We start from the raw sequence: 17104 nt of genomic DNA, 5'->3' as shown, positions 1-17104 counted from the left end.
TTGAGACTAACAACCATGTCACCCACCCCATGTAGTGCTTCATTTAGAAAGGGAATTGTACAACATGAGGGAAAGGGGTAAATTGAATTGAATGAAAATTTTAATAATTAATTAACAATGGGTGTGTTTTGTTAAGTGATAAAACTTAGCAAGAAAACAGTGATTCATTTTACTTATTAATTAAAAATTATTAAGTTTCACAATACTTTAACATTTCCCAAGCATTGTTCCTGACTCAAAGTCTCTAAAAGCATGTTCAGATTTAGAAATTTAATGTGTGGAGTACTTTATTTTTAGCACGTGCATTTGTGATAGCGAGTTCATTTTATTACAAATAAAAAATGTGTATTTATTGCACAAAGCGCATGCTATGTGAATGGATGATTAATTTTAATTAAATTATATGTGCGTATAGCACTGATGCCCATGAAAAATATTGTCAACTAGTTCCTTTTAGCAATTAGTTGTGACGTTTAGTGCAACAAAAAAAAGAAATAATAAAAATAAAGGTGATGCTTGGAGGGGGTGTGAACGCAAGTTGTCTGAATGTGCACACAAAAAATTAACTAAAATAATGAGGAAGGATCATGACCACAATGTAATCCAAAATATAGTTCAACTAGCCGAAAAATTTATAGTGTAAGGGAAAATACCACAACACCACGTGTATTTTGTTTGATTTATTTTGGTTTTTCTTTTAGATTTCTTTAATTGTATTTGGATGTGTTGGATTTGGATTTTTATTATAAAATCTATATGTCGTGACACGAGCAAAGGACAAACACCCATGCCGTGACACGAAGGAAGGGACGAACACCCGTATTGTGACTCGAAGGAAGGGTCAAAATACAAGGCAAGGGGAGGAGGGAAAAAGAAAATTTCCATATTGTGAAGGTGGGGGAAGTGAAAATGTTTTATGGTTAGGTGGAGGAGGGGTGAAAATGAGTTCGGGGATGGAGATTAAGGGGAGGAACAATGGGGTTTGGGAGGGAGACACTAAGGGGGGGCATAGGGTAGAAATGGGTGGTGGTGGTGGGGGGGAGGGGGGGATGATGGGGGGATCAAGGAGTATGGGTGGACTAGGGGGAAATAGGGATGGGGAGGGGGGTGCACAATGGTGGGATAGGAAAGGGGAGTAGGGAGCAAGCGGGGGGAAGGTGAGGCACAGGTGGCAAGTGGTAGGTGAGGGAAATGGGGGTGGCGGAATGTAGGCAAGGTGTAAACGGACCATGGGACAGGTAGGAAAGATGAGGGGAAGTGTGAAAACACATGATCTAGAGCATGGAAGCTATGGAGGCTCGTAGACATAAACCAAACTCATATGTACTTGGACATGACAAAGACAAAGTGACTTGACTGAAGGACACAAACCAAGCAGCAAGTACACTAAACTGAAAAGTAAGATGACATTGACATTGCATTCATCTCGTATGAAAGTGACAACCAAGTACAATGTTATATAGAGATGGGTAGGTGCTAGTATTTCTCTCTATGCCTGTGGGATTCCTCGAGCTTGCATGTTCTCAGCCCATTTGCTCTTACAAAGAGGTAGCATGGATGTGATTGCAAATCTCAACACCCCTCCTCAATCGCAACCAGAAGTACAAAGTGTGTAGAGGCTTTAGTGAAAGAAACACATACAAAGTATGGGCACACCATAAACATGGCAAAACACCAGAGGTCACAGAAAAGGCTAAGTATGGGTAGCACAAACATGGTGGACATCCAGAGGCTATAACAGGGGACTCACAAAGTGTATAGAGGTTGTAGTACAAGACTACATGAGAAGTTTACAAGCTTATGATAGAAGTATTTGGGCTTTAGACATTACAAGGCTAAAACAATCTATCAGAGTAGGCATAGAAGGACTGATGAGGCTTGTCCTTCTTTTGTGATGGTCTTCTTCTTCTTCTTCTTCTTCTTCTTCTTCTTCTTCTTCTTCTTCTTCTTCTTCTTCTTCTTCTTCTTCCTTTGCTCCATGGTCTTCTTCTTCTTCTTTCACTGCAGCAAGATAGGCCTTTTGGGACCTCTTTCTAGCATGGAAAAACTTCTCGGTGTGTTCAATCCTTTTGCAAAAATCACAGTTAAGTCAGTCCTTCTTGCCTTTGTACCTATTGCCAACATATAATACTTGTTCATCTCTAGAGGTGCTTGGTTCTTCCTTAGTTTTCAGCTTCTTTTCCTCCTCTAACAGTGATGCCTAGATATCAAAACGCTTAGGGTTTGGCATATTGATTAGGTTTTTGGATACATTATTATATTCAGGAGGCAAAATTTTAAGCAAAACACCAATGTAAACATCTTCTTCCATTTTAATGTTGATTCTTGTAAGCTAGATTAGAAGTCTTTCCATGTAATTTAGATGTGTGGCAAGTGATGTGTTGGACTTCATGTCAAGCCTGAAAAATTCAATCAAGAGTCCATACTTTCATGACTTAGATTGTGCACCCAAAAAAGTGTCAAGTCTCTTCCATGTATCATGTGAAGTATCATAGATATCCACATGGTGGATATAGCTGTCGTCTAGCTCCAGTTTGATAATGGCTTGAGCCTTATCATCATTCTTTTGCCAAGTGACTGCCAGCTCCGCATCACGAGGCTTCTTTTCTTTGCCACTTGTGATGGCCCAAAGACCCTTCTTCATTAGGATAAGCTTGATGCAAGTTTACCAAGTGTGAAATCCGACCCCCTTAAAGCAAACTATCAGAGTTGCAAGAACAACAACAAATTAGCTCCAAATTTCTCAAATTTCAGCAGCAGAAGAAATGATCTTGAGTATGCTAACAAGCACAAGTGCCCAAAAAGTACTAAGCGACTAGTATCAAGAGATACTTGTGGGGATTTTATGAACTTAAGTCAATCCTCTAGTGAGTGGATGGAAGCATATGCCTCTAGAATGGAATCCATACTGAAGAGATGGACCAACCATCATTTGGATGAAGACATTTTGAAGGGAGTTTTTCTTAGGTTATCAATGACCTCAGGAAGAGGAGTTTTATCTCCTCCCATGCCAGGAATGGTATACCCACCAAATGTAGTCCCAAGGATTGTTTCCTACATGCAGACAGTGCCATAGTATAATGCATCAAATCCACATTGGCCACAGACAACAGTACCTCAAATAATGGTTCAATAACAACAGTAATGGACTCAAATAGTTTCCCCAATGGCGATAACAACAACAGTAGAATCCTACCAACTGGAACCAACAACCACCAGTATCAATAGGAGCTTTGAATCAGAATCAAAATAGAGGGCCCTCTAGACCAATCCAACTAGTCTATATAGTGATTACAGAGACTTCGAAAAACCCTACTACAAGTACTCTAGGAGGAGAAACTTTGAGGGAATATATGTCCAATTCAGTCAGAAGCATCAAGAAAGAGTTGATGGATGTGATTACAGAATAGCTGTAGACACTAAAGGTGAATATTGCCAACATATCTAGTCCTATAGGAGATGGAAGAGATATAATGTGATCTACTATATAGTGCAAAAAGTGCTATCAAATAGGACATTTAGCCACTCAAAACCCAACTATCCCTAAATCCTTGTGTTTGTACTATTTAAGGAAGAACCATATAGAAGATATCTACTCTATGAAGAAAATATATGAACAAAGGAAGAAAGATAAAGAAGCAAGATTCAACTTGTTGGAATCCAAGATGACTGCCAAGATATTGGACCAAATCCTAGAGAGTTCGGTCTTAATTTTGGTCCAAGGAGGTTTTCCTCTCAAATTTGTGCAGGATAATAGTCTGGTAGTGGCTAGAGATTAGAAGTCGAGTGTTATAGATGTGGAGAAAATGGACATATCTCACCAAATAGTCTATAGCCTAGGAGGTCCATGGACTACAAAACCTTATACAGTTGATGCAAAGGAGAAGGACATGCTCTAGCTCTTGTGAAAGCCAATACTACTAATAATCAACAAAAGACCCAAGAACCTGACTCTAACTTGGTGGAATTGGAAGTTGCTACAATAATTCATATCAAGAAAAGAGAACCCACATCTCCAAAAGAGAACCTGTCCTCTATCAAAACAGTGAAGTTCAATCTTCCAAAAGAGAAATACAATAGTATGGATAGAACAGTATAGTACAAAGTAGTCCAATACTACAGAATGATACAAAGACAATTACAGAGATAGAATTAGAGGTTCAAGACATAGAAATACCTCCAGTGATAGAAGGACTGTAGATGTTTCCACTCCTAGAGAAAAAAGGAAAGATAAAAGTTGGTGTTGCCCCATTCTTTAGCTGATTGGAGAAGACCATGGATCCTATCAAAGAGTATGACTTGGTTAAAGACCTAGACACCTTCAAACCAAACCTAACATTCTGACAATTTGCTGATGTTGTCCCCTAGTTGTCGAAAGAAATTTAAAAGCATATTCACAAGAAGATAGTGGCCTAAGGATTGCTCCTACCACTGCCCTTAAGTCCAATAAAGCCCCAGATCTAGTGAAAGAAGTAGATGTGGCTAACGCCTTCTTGGATATCTTGGTACCCCAGAGATTGGTGTTTGGATTGAAGGATGATTTATAGCGAATACATTAATTGATGGAAGTTCATTAGTGAACATAATGACAGGTGTGACAATGAAGGATCTAGGCTTACAAGAAGGTATGTAGCCTAGATAGTGGTATGCAACCTACACACTGGCTTAAACCAGAGCAGAACTAAGCCTTTGGCCATTCTCCCATATGTGAAGATAGCCCTAGCAGGAAGAGACTATGGTTGACGTATCTGGTAGTGAAACCAAATCCCTATGGGATCTGATATCCTTTACTACTAGGTAGACCATGGCTTTTTAAAGCGAGAGCATGAACAAATTGGTTCAAAGGATCCCTAACCCTAGGCAAACGACCCAACAAAGTGGTGTTGAAGTTGTATGACTCACAAAAAGGTAATGGATCCACTTCTATCAAAGTCTTATTTGATTCCTCCATTAAACTAATAGATGTCACATTAGCAGATGAAGAAGCTGTCAAACAGATCTTTCCTAAGAAAACAAAGGCACAGTCTCTAATAGTAGGCATTGTAAGTCCACTTCTGAAGGAAGAAAAGTCATTGTCATTGATGGGTGAATACGTGGTGCTTGAACTAGGAATGACTTTTGAAATCACCTTTGACATTGAGATAGAGTCCTAGATGTACTGTTCTCCTTGTTACATAGCCATAACAGAGCCAGAGATAGACACAGAGACAGAGGCAGATGCAGGACCAAAGCTAAACAACGTAGAGGCAAAATCAGAGGATATAATAGAGAGTCTGTTTTTCTCATACATGGCCCACATAGAAAATGAGATGGAACCTATCAAAGATGAGAATGAAATTCAAGAGAAAGACAATAAACTAGATATGAAGAAGCTATACAACTAGAGGAGAATACTAATGAGGAGAAAGTTTCAAAGGAGGCAATAGAAGAAGCCGAAGATCCCATGCTATTGGACAGAATGAATTTAGTACCTTTTGGATTAGTAAATTAATCACATCATATGAAAAATGTCCATATGAAATAGATTAAGTAGAATAAGCCCTCCTTTAGTAGTGGCTCTTGTCGCATGAATTTACCCTTCCCAAGAAAGGACGATGATGATGCACCTTGCAATGAACACCAACCGTGCAGCCCAAGTAAAACTCAGATGGTTCCTATTGTGTAATATTCCTAGAGGAATCCTTAGAAGATGAGTCCTCAAGTTAAGAGATAAATAACTCTCCCATAAAATTTGAAATAGGCATGGTATCTTTTTAGTATCCCAAAGGGTCAATATAGTCCCCATGGAAAGAGGAATTAATTTCCAATGGATCCTTAGATGAGGAGGTAACTTCCTTGAAGGAGTCATATCTATACCCAAAAGTAGTCTCTGGGACCTTCATCCATGAAGTGAAAGGTGAAAATCAATTAACTTTTGTGGATGATGATAGTACTGAATATCACCTGAAGTTGAATATTAGTCTTCCAAAAGAGGAGCTGTTGGCTCTATATGACCTATTGAAGGAGAAGTTGGACATGTTTGCATGGTCCTACAAAGATTTGAAGGGGATTGATCCCACGGTATGTCAGCATCACATTGACCTCGAGCCTAATGATGCCAAGTCAATGAGACAAAGATAGAGGTATATGAATCCAAATCAGTTAGCCTTGGTGAAAGCCAAATTATTAAAGCTTCTTGCTAAGTTTATATATCTAGTGGCAAATAGTGAATGGGTTTTGCCCATCGTAGAAGTACCCAAGAACAATAGAAAACTGCAAATATATGTGGACTTTTGCAAGTTGAACTCCAAGATAAAGAAGAATCATTTGTCTATTCCTTTCACAGACCAACTGTTGGACATAGTGGGCTAGACATGAGCTCCATTCCCTCTTGTATGGATTCAGTGGATATAATCAAGTCCAAATCAAAAAATAAGATCAATCCAAGACAATCTTCACAACATAATGGGGAATCTATGCTTACAAAGTGATGATGTTTGGGCTCTGTAATGCCCATGCTACCTTTCAACGAGTGATGATGGCCACATTCCAAAATCATTTGCATGATTTCATTGAGGTACACCTAGATGACTTTTATGTCTATAGCCTAATTTGTGAGCATTGGGGACACTTGGAGCAGTGCTTTGATAAATGTCAAGAGTATGGGATTTCTCTCAACCCCAACAAATGTGTCTTCAAAGTCTCTTCAAGGGTTCTTTTGGGCCACATTTTCTTTGCACAAGAGATAGCAACAGATCCTACTAAGATTGAGAAGATTACAGCTCTAACAATACCAACCAACCTAAAACAGTTAAGGGATTTCTCGGTCATGTGAGCTATTATAGACAGTTCATTCCACAAAGGCAACTCCCTTGCACAAGCTTCGAGGAAATATGCTGAGTTTACATGGACTACTAATTATGATGAAGCTTTCAACGCTCTAAAATAGTGTCTAATTGAAGCACCCATCTTACAACCTCTTGATTGGACAAACAAATTCCATGTACACATTGATGCATCTATAGAAGGATTAGGTGCAATTTTTTGAGATGGTTAGTGACAGATACACTCACTTTCTCAATAAGATTATGGAAGAATTGATAGAGCTTTATAAGATATGCCATCGCAGGTCCATGCCCCCTACTATCTTAGAGCCAACAGTCAAGTTGGTCACCAATCACAATCTCTATTCAATCCTAATAAGAACGATTGATGTATATCACTATGTTTAGGATGATTGACTTACAAAGGCTCTCTAGGCATATAGAATCTATTATAAGGCCACTATAGGATAGACACCTTTCTAGCTAGTGTATGGCATAGAAGTAGTCTTTAGTGTCAAGTTAGAGCTACCCTCTTTGTAAGTGGCTATCAAAGAGTGCCTAGGTGATGAAAAGTCCTTACAATGCCATCTCCTACACTTCAAATGTTTGGAAAAAATATGCTAGATGTCCTTACAATATATGAAAGCTACAAAGTCTCGACGGAAGGCTTACCACATTAGTTTCATCAAGCATAAAGAATTCAAGGAAGGTGACTTAGTCTTGGTCTATGATTCACAATTTGTTAAGTTTCTAGGAAAAATACAACAACGTTGGATGGGATTTTACAAGGTACTTGCTGTCAATCCTAATGGCTCTGTCAAGTGTAGGCTGTTGATGCTTCTAATGATCCCTTTCTGATCAATGGCTATCATCTTAAGAAGTATTTCCCTCCCTAGGGATCTTGACAATCACCATAGATTTAACCTTTCTCTTTTGGGAATTGCACTGTAATCCTTCTCATGCTGATAGCCATTATGCTTATCTTGATTATGTGGCCTCATTCTTCTAGCCTCTCACAATCACCTCCCAACCCTACTTTGCCCCCTTCTTGGCTAATTTAACAGAGGTGGTGAGGATGGTTTTAATATGTAGTATTCTTGCCATTCTCCTCTTGGAATTTAAAAACACACACACACACACACACACACACACACACACACACACACACACACACACACACACACACACATACACATTGATTATGAGAGAAAAGGACTTCGATCCCTACCATGCCGACCTACTCTTCGAGAAAAGGTAGAAACACCCTTGGGGAGTAGGAAAGAAAGAAAGAAAGAAAAAAAAGTAATCCAAACTATTATGGGAGAAAAGGGAGAAACTCCCTGTCATAACAGACCTCCCTCCAAGAAAACGTGGCAAACTCCCTTGGATGAGAAGCTGGCTATGAAAAAGGTGGTAACACTTTATAGTCCAAACTTGTTGATTCTTCAGTCGAACTTCCATGATCTAGTTCTGAAGAAATCTCCCTTGGTATGATGTGTCTTCTTGTACCTTTATCGAGCATCTATCTCCTTTAGTAGATGATGTGTTTCTATATTCCAACATAAGTTCTTAATCTATTGGCTACCTCTGTGGATACATCTCTTCATCCAACATTTAAAACTTGATGTCATCAATAAGCCAACATCGATCTTCATTGAGTGATGTGAGTTTTCATCCTAATTGGATAGGGATTTGAGTATGGGCTACCCTTTGTATTTATCAGACCAGTGTGAGACAAAGGGTGGGGTGAGTGACCAGACCTTGCCATTTAATTTTAATTGAGATGTGAGATGCGTGAATAGAGTATTTCATGCATGGGCTAGGCCTCTCAATGCACAATGCATGATTGTTCTTGTGCATGGCATTATAAGACTCCTTGGCATTTCTTCTCGCACTGTATGTTGGCACATGGTGAGAAGCACTGTTGCACCATCAATTGTGCACAAGGCATACAACTTATACACAAGTGAATGAGAATTACATCAATGGGTATGAGGAACTTGGTTACCCTCCTATATCTATCAATAGAGCGTGAGACAAAGGGCGTTGAGCGTGATTGATTTTCCTTTCATCGATTGAGAGGTGAGGATTGAGAAATGTTACGAAAATTTGCATCACATACATATTCATTTCCCTATGTATACATAGGATGGGCCTTCGCCATCAATGCACACACATCATTATGTTTGGTGCATTGCACTACAAGGCTCCCTGGCCTTCGTTCTTGCACCTATGCTAGATGGGTTGGGATAGATTGATGCATCATCAACTGTGCACACTAGCATACTCCTTCTAAATTGTCCCTCTTGTTAATTTCTAAACCAGACATGGGATATGGATCTCATTCCACTCCTCTCCTCTGAGTGATGTGAGTTATGGAGTGAGTGACTTATCTATCATTCCAACATGAGTGACTATCGAGATTGAGTGTTGTATTTTTCTTCATTAACGGCTTATCGGATTGCAAGGCTTCTTGAAGCATGATAATCTCTAGCTTGAGGTTAGACATCTCTTGAGAGAAACCCACATTCTTACCTTTTTTATTTGATTTAGATGTTGCTTGCTCACTATGAATGGTGGACTTGTCACCATGGATAGTGATAATTGTTGTCGATTGTGTAGCTTTGCTACTTCTTTCCTTCATTAGATCGTCCACCTTTAGGGCTTCATTGAACACATTAGCCAAAACCTATCATTGCAAACTTGAGTTGCTAGACAAAGCCTTATATAATTCTTCATTTTTTTTCTTGTTGATAAATACTGTTGACACCACCGTAGCCATGGGTCTCTCAAAATCTAGGATCCTCTTATAGAGACTTCTCACATGAGTGACATAGTCTTGATTTCCTCTTTGTCTTTCTAGCTCACATTCATGAGCTTAATGATCAGGTTACCAAAGTACCCAACCTCTCAGAAGTGCTTGATGAACAAATTCTTGAGAGTATCAAAGTTGTTTTTTTTCATGTCATCGAGGCTTGCAAACCAAGTCCATCCTTTTTCCCCAATACATAACCCAAAATCTTACACTCTCTTGTCAGCACCCATGAGGTTGTTTGCCTTGCAGACTTGTTCAAATTATTCCACAAAGCTATACGGGTCATCCCATGCCTTGTACTTGTCAACTTGCTTTGTGAAGATTGGTATCTTGGTTTGGCTTCTATTTCTAGGTGGTGCCCCCAAGCCAGTCAAAAGTATCATATCTAGTGCAATGGTATCCTTTTCTATTGAAGTTCAATCTAGTAGTCTTTTGAGTAGAAGTTTGGATGGCTATCCATAGGGAATTCCATTGCATCAAAATCTAGAGATTCAATATTTGAACTTGTTCTTTCCATTTGTTCTATATACTCTTGGGTAGCAAGCATCTCAATAAGGCTAATGAGCCTTGACAAAGTACTAGGGGTTCCTATTGGGTATTCTTTGCAAGATTGAGATATTATTTGTCTTGATTCAGTGTGGTGTAATATATAGCACTTGTAAGTGCTTAAACTTAGTTGCCCCTTGTGGCCCTTAATGGCTAAGTGGGCACTTCTTGTTCTCCCTTGTATATGGTATTACTTGTCAAGGTTTGAATGTGTGCTATGACCTTCTCTCTTTCATGCCCAAATGCATTAGTATGAGATGTGATCCTAGGTGACCTAAGTCAACCTACATTGTGCCTAGATGTTTTGAATCCACTACAGGAGTGTTGAGGCTATCCTAAGTTGCAGTGCATATGTGCCTATGGGTGGGGTGGTTCCTAATGGGTGGCAATGAAGCATCTTTGAATGAGAATTGTAGATAATTTGTGTAAGTGTCATACTACCTTGGCTAAGACTGTGGGTAGGTGAGTGAAGGACGTGCCTAAACTTTAAAGTGAGGTGCATATTGCCGATTGCAAATGGGATGTATCAACCCTAATTGGATAGTTCTTATGTCAAGATTAGGTGTTAAAATAAATGTGGATGCTCCAAAGGAGGTGGTCTCCTATTATGCACAACTATAGTGTGATCAACTATGAGGTGGGGGATTATATGAGCCTAAGAGTTTGTGCCTACATGGCCTATGTTAATAGTGCTGTTAACTCATGGTTATGTGTTATAAGATCCGAGATACACCCTCGACCTTCTTATATACTAAAAAGATATAGGGTGAATATTATGCTAGCGCAAAGAGAGAACAGATGAGAGAAAAGAAAGATGTAGAGAGAAAGAGAGAGATATAGAGAGATTGACAACACACTAGGGATTGGAAGATGGGCCAGTCCCCCTCCTTGTGGAGCTATATTATTGACAAAGAGCAAGCTCATCCATTGCACATAAACTAGTTCTTATCTTATAGATCTTGGGAACAAGATCACGATTTCTTACACTGTATACAACCGGCTAACACTTGCATATCTTGTGGAAGTTGGCACCTTTTGATCCTTCTTGAGTCTTTCCTTCTCTCCTACACAATATGTGTAGGGATTTCCTCTTGGAGCTTGATTTCAGTAGAGCTTCCACAACACTTGCACAACTTGAGGGTTGGTGAGCTTGAACTTACACAGATCCTTGCACAACTTGGAAGTTGGCTCCTTTGATCTTCTTGATTTCTCTTGTTCTCTCCTACACAATATGTGTAGGGCTCTCTTCTTGGTTCTTGATTTTTAGCAGAGCTTCTGCAGCACTTTATGAGACGTGGATTGCCTTCCCTCCTCCTCTTGCATGAATGCAAAGTGATGCTTCCTTCACCTCCTCCACACCCAAGGAGAGCCTTCCTGTTATAGGCTCCAAGAGCTTCTCTTCTTGGAGAGAGACTTGAGTGCCAAGATTGGAAAGGTTGATCTTCATGCAAGATATGGCTGTTCCAGAACCTACTCTGTAGCACTAATTTTGGAATATCTCTCTGTGTGTTGCTTGGATGGAAAAATGTCCAACACAAAAGTTGTAGATCCTTCCATTTTTTATCAACATGAAGGGCCATTTTCAGAGACTGACTTTCTACTGTGAGATAACTTAAAAATGGATTCACCATGTCTATTTTAAGAAAAACAGTGTTTTAAACTCTATTCTTAACTTATGGTGCATGCAACCACCCCTTGAGCCATAGATAAGCAGAGTTCATTAGATTGCCTAGGGCCTCAACCTTAATATTGACTTCCATAGAAAAGCTTGTGTCATCTTAGACCTTAGAAAGAGAAAATCACTTCTCTCCTCACTTCCAAAGGATCATGTCTCTCGTCTTTCTTAGTGAGAGAATTACCTCTCTCGTCTTTCTTACTGGAATAATTACTTCTCTCCTTAATTCATTAAGAGAGAAAATACCTTCAACCTTTCCTTGTAAGGGGGAGGATGACCCCAAATGAATGCAATGTTCATTACACATAAGTAAATGCTCCTAGGCATCCCCGAATGCACACATAAATATATATACACAATGTTAATGCACTTCCTCTTCTTAGAACTCAATCCATCTTCATTTTTATGTAACTCCTTGGTTCTTGTGTACACTCTTACACTTGGTAGACACTTCCTTCCCCCTTCATAACTTGTACTACTTGTACCAGATATCCCTGTCACAGTGCTCTGATCACCCCATTAAGTGATGCACTAGGAATATTGTTCTCTAAATGGTCTCATGGCCATGCTAGATCATCATCAACACTTCAAGAAAAGAGAGTCATTAATTTATTGACATAAATTTACTAAAGATAATTTGTAATAAGCAATCAATTTAGTGACATGTATGTGTGTGTGTGCTAAGTGTGAATACATGATGTATGTGTGTAACTAATTATGTGTGCATAGATGGGTCCTAGACCTATAAATATGTGAATATGGTGGATGGCTATGTCCAAGTGTATGTGTGTGCCCTAGTGTCTATATGTACGAGTATAAATGCACAAGTGACCAAGTGTATGCACTAGTGCTTACATGGGAATGAATGATAACAAATGCTTGTAGTTATGAGTGGGCAAGTATATCTATCTAGAAGTGTGCATAAATATCAAGTACATGTTTATAAGTCATGGAGTGTGTGTTAATATGTGCATGATATGACAGATGTGTAAATGATTGTGTGTGTAAGTGAATTTGTATGTGTGATCTACATGAGTGCACAAGGGTGGTAAAATGGATCACTATACATGAGAACAAGTGCTTATTAATGTAGTGTGCAAGTGATTGGGAGTGATAATGTGGAAGTATGTGAGTGTGCACGAGTGGAAAGGATGAAAGGTAGAGTGGGAGTGGAAGCAAGAGGAAAGCAAGAGCTGTGGAGGTTCAAGCAAGGCTGGTGTGTGTAAAAGCAAGAGTTGTGGAGGTTCAAATCAAGAAGAGAGACCAGTGTGTGGGAACTCCAATGGTCACAATATGTGACTTGCATTCCCTTATTCTATTTTCATAGTAAGAATAAGAAATAAAATGACAGTGATGGGCAATTGCCACTTACAAAGCATAGGTGTGTAGATGGTAAGTACAATTGAATATAGGTGGCTAGGCACATACGGCATAAAACCCACAACAACTTCCCACTTAAAGGTGAATGTGCCTCAGTGTGGAGAAAATAAGAAAAAAGTGGCAAAGTACAATGTGTATGTATAAATATAATAGGAGGAGGAAAGTGAGCCTAGATTTGAAGGCTTCAGACTTGGATTTTCAGAGTTGGAATTAGTGTATTTTAGGAGGATTCAAGGGGCAACCATGTAGTATTGAATTTGGGGCTAATTTATTTTCCAAGGAGCATAGGTGCATGTCGGTCCCCTAGAAAAATAAGGGGTAATTTGATTTGAAGGTTTTTTTGTCATTTTTGTTATAGTAAGATCAGACACTTGGATTAGTGGAGGAGGTTGAAGAATCTCAGTTGTACTCCATCACTTTGTAATACATATTAAAGAAATACCATACAAGAGATGCTATGTTTTGGGGCCATGAGGCTATCCAATGTCCAAGATTAAGTGGTAATATTTGCATTTTTAGTTGATATGAATTTTATGCTTGCTATAGTTTTTAGCTAATCAAGTCATTCCTACTCTCTCCATAGAGGAAGGTTGGTTTCATGGTTTTGTAGACATAATCTCATCCTACACCCATTATCTTCCTTTTGCACACTCGGTGTTTCTAGCCCTTTTCCTTAAAGCCCTTTGGATGGGCTACATATAAATGTCCTCATGCAAGTATCCATGAAGAAAGGCTATTATCACATCCATCTAGTACAAGCCTAGATCCATGCTAATACTAAGCATAGGATAGTAATCTTAATACCAAGGATAGGGTAGTAATCTTGACCATAGGAGAGAATATATCATAGAAAACAACTCCCTTCTCTTGTTTAAAACCCTTACCAAACCAATTTGGCCTTATGTGTTAGCTTGGGGTGATTAAGGGTACTCACTCTTCAACTTGTACATCCACTTGCATGGCAACACATGTTTCCCATTGTGCAAAGGAACTAAATCCCATGTATAGTTTTTCTATAGTGAATCGTATAGTAGCTAAGCATCTACCACCCAAAGTGAAGTATAAGCTTTTGTTCCTAAAGTTGTTATTTCTTTGGAATGGGGAGATCCACATGGACCTTTGGCATACACTATTTGTGGATGACACACCATCTAAGGTGTATTTGAATCCAATTGGGACAATTTGTTATGTCACCATGTATAATGGTCATTTGACTAACAATGAGTTACAAGAGACATTGTTGCCATACTTGTAGAAGCATTATAGATTTAAGGGTACTATCCTAGAGTTCTATTATAGATATCCTTACAAAGGACTTATTATTGAGAAGATTGTATTGAAAAAGAAAACGTACCCTCTCCATGAGCTATTGAATGTAATTTATGTTGACTTCCTAGCCCTTGGATTGCCCATGTCTCCAAATAATAATTGGAGGATCTTCTCTTGTGCACTAATTGATATTTGGTTCTCATCCCAAAGAGCTTGAAGCTCAATTATTTTTTGTATAGCTTGTTGATATAATGATGGCCTAGTAATAGATATGTGATTGTCTACAGAAAGATCTGTTTGAGAAGACTCAGCATGGTTAATTGAGTTGTTGTCATGACTCAAGGGGGGACTTATAGAAGTATTGATAGTTTGATCATTGCCTTGTTCATGTTGCCTTTCATTAGAAGGAGTAAGATGAATTTTCATACTTAGTGCATCATATTTGGCCTTCAACTCCTGGTGCCTAAGAAAAGTTTGTGAACCAACACTCCTCCCACCATTACAATATGCAAGGCAATCACACCACCTATGTCATCTATTTAAATCATCTATGTTAGTTTCACCATGAATTAGAGATGATTCTTCATGCCTTCCGTTCTTGATATGATTTCCTTGCACATTTTAGCCCCTTGGTTCACTAGGATGTGATCTTTCTAGAGAAGAACGTATAATCCCAAGCATGTCATTTTTAGTGTGTCTAAAATAAGTACTACGATTCACTAATTGCCAACCTTCAGTACTATGTGCACACTTATAGATGCATATACATTTTCTTAATGTGCTTGTAGAAGACTGCAATTAAAAATCCAAGACTGCAAAAAAACCAGCCCATAACATAGTTTACGTTAATAACATATTTTAGTTGCGCAGTTAAAATCATAGTCTATACTAGTTTAGCAATAGAGCTACATTTAAAACCATACTTTGTAGTTAATATCATAGTCTATTCAAGTTTTTTCTTCTCATCCTAGCCTTGATCTCAAGAGCAAGAAGAAAAGAGGGTTCGTGAGGGACATGAAAGCATGTAATTTTGGTTCTAGAGATAACTTGCCTTGAAAGATGCGATAGAAGACAACCTCAATGCGATGGAAGACACGTAGAATGACCTCCCAACTTTCCTTTATGGACATTGTTCATCAATATAAAGACTACTATAATTACAATACAATGTATCAAAAGAAAATATTCAAAGCGAAAATTTATAACTATAAATATTTATATCTTTTTAAAAATTATTTTTACTTTTTTAATAATAGAATTAATTTGAAAAAATAAAAAGAATCAATCTTTCCTAAACACTTTCTTAAAAACAATTAAAAACAATTAAAAAGAAGCAATCTTTCCCAAACACTTCCTTAAAGTGATGGGGTCAAATTTTGTAAACATTGGTATTAGTTGATGAGCACATAAGTGGGTATGAGGCCAAGATAAGGGATTGGAAAGTTGAGGAAAAATGAGGGAAAACAAAAGGATAGGAAGAGTGAGAAAGACTAATGGCTTGGAGCTAGGTATAAGCTTGCTCTTTCTTGTGATGAAGAGTCCAAATGGGGCTCTAGAGCAACATACTTGTCAAAAGTAATGGTGGTTGTCATAGAGGAAGGTTTATGGGGGAGGGGTGTGAGTGTAAAGGAGGTGGTTGAGAGGTTCCCTTATAAATGGAGTATATAGGAGGTATATTGTGACTCATGAGGAGCATGTAGTGAGTTGTATATAGAAGTCGATGGGAAGATCAAGATAGGCAAGGGGAGTTCAAGGTGCTATTGCTATTGACATTTATCTAGCACCAAAGTTCCTATCATGATTAGAGAAATCACTAGAGCTACTTGAGGGAAATAAGCCATGTGAGTTGTATACAAGATGAGTCGTGTTTGTGCAATTAATGGATGATATAATCCCCCAAGGGAATATGGATGAGCATGAAGTCACTGCCATTGATCTAGATGGATGTGAGGTTGGATGTTGACAATGTCTCTTTTCCTTAGTAGGCACGGTGGATTCATTTCTAGTAAGGGGGAGAGATCGGTTTGTATCTTGAGGGTAGGGATGGGAAGACTGACAAGGTAAGACATGTTACCACACTCAATGAACATATAGCAATAAGCTTGGAGAATGGTAAGTTCAGCATATGAGACATATTGAAGGGGTCAACATTGTTGGAGACCTTGAGATAGTTGCAATAAATGAGGAGAGGTATGTCCTATGCATGAATCATGGTGTAGTAGACACGTGGCTCTCATGATGTCTTCACATACACACTATAGTTAGTGTACTACTGCGAGTAGAGTGGGACCATTTTGATTCTGCTCTACAGCATAACGATCGAATATCGAAGTTCCATCAACTGTGGTTCTCACAAAGGAGATTAATGATCTTTCTTGATCACTCGAATCCATTAAATCCATCATCAACTCTTTACCTTTCTTTTGATCATCTTGTAGTAAAAGCTTTATAATCTTCACCATCAAATCAGCCATTTCCTCTAATTTTCTACATCTTCAGTGAGCACCCTTCATCCGCATTGATTAGCCAAAAGCTCTAGAATCCCCATCATCAATCAATCAGTAAATTCATCATTGATTCTTTAACATTCTTTGATCATTTTGCAACAAAAGCTTT

This window comes from Lygodium microphyllum, chromosome 12, assembly GCF_053477565.2.
Source record: "Lygodium microphyllum isolate KBCC chromosome 12, Lygodium_microphyllum_v1.1.10, whole genome shotgun sequence".
NCBI lineage: Eukaryota > Viridiplantae > Streptophyta > Polypodiopsida > Schizaeales > Lygodiaceae > Lygodium > Lygodium microphyllum.
The sequence above is the reverse complement of the archived record's forward strand: the minus strand, read 5'-3'. Positions refer to the sequence as shown.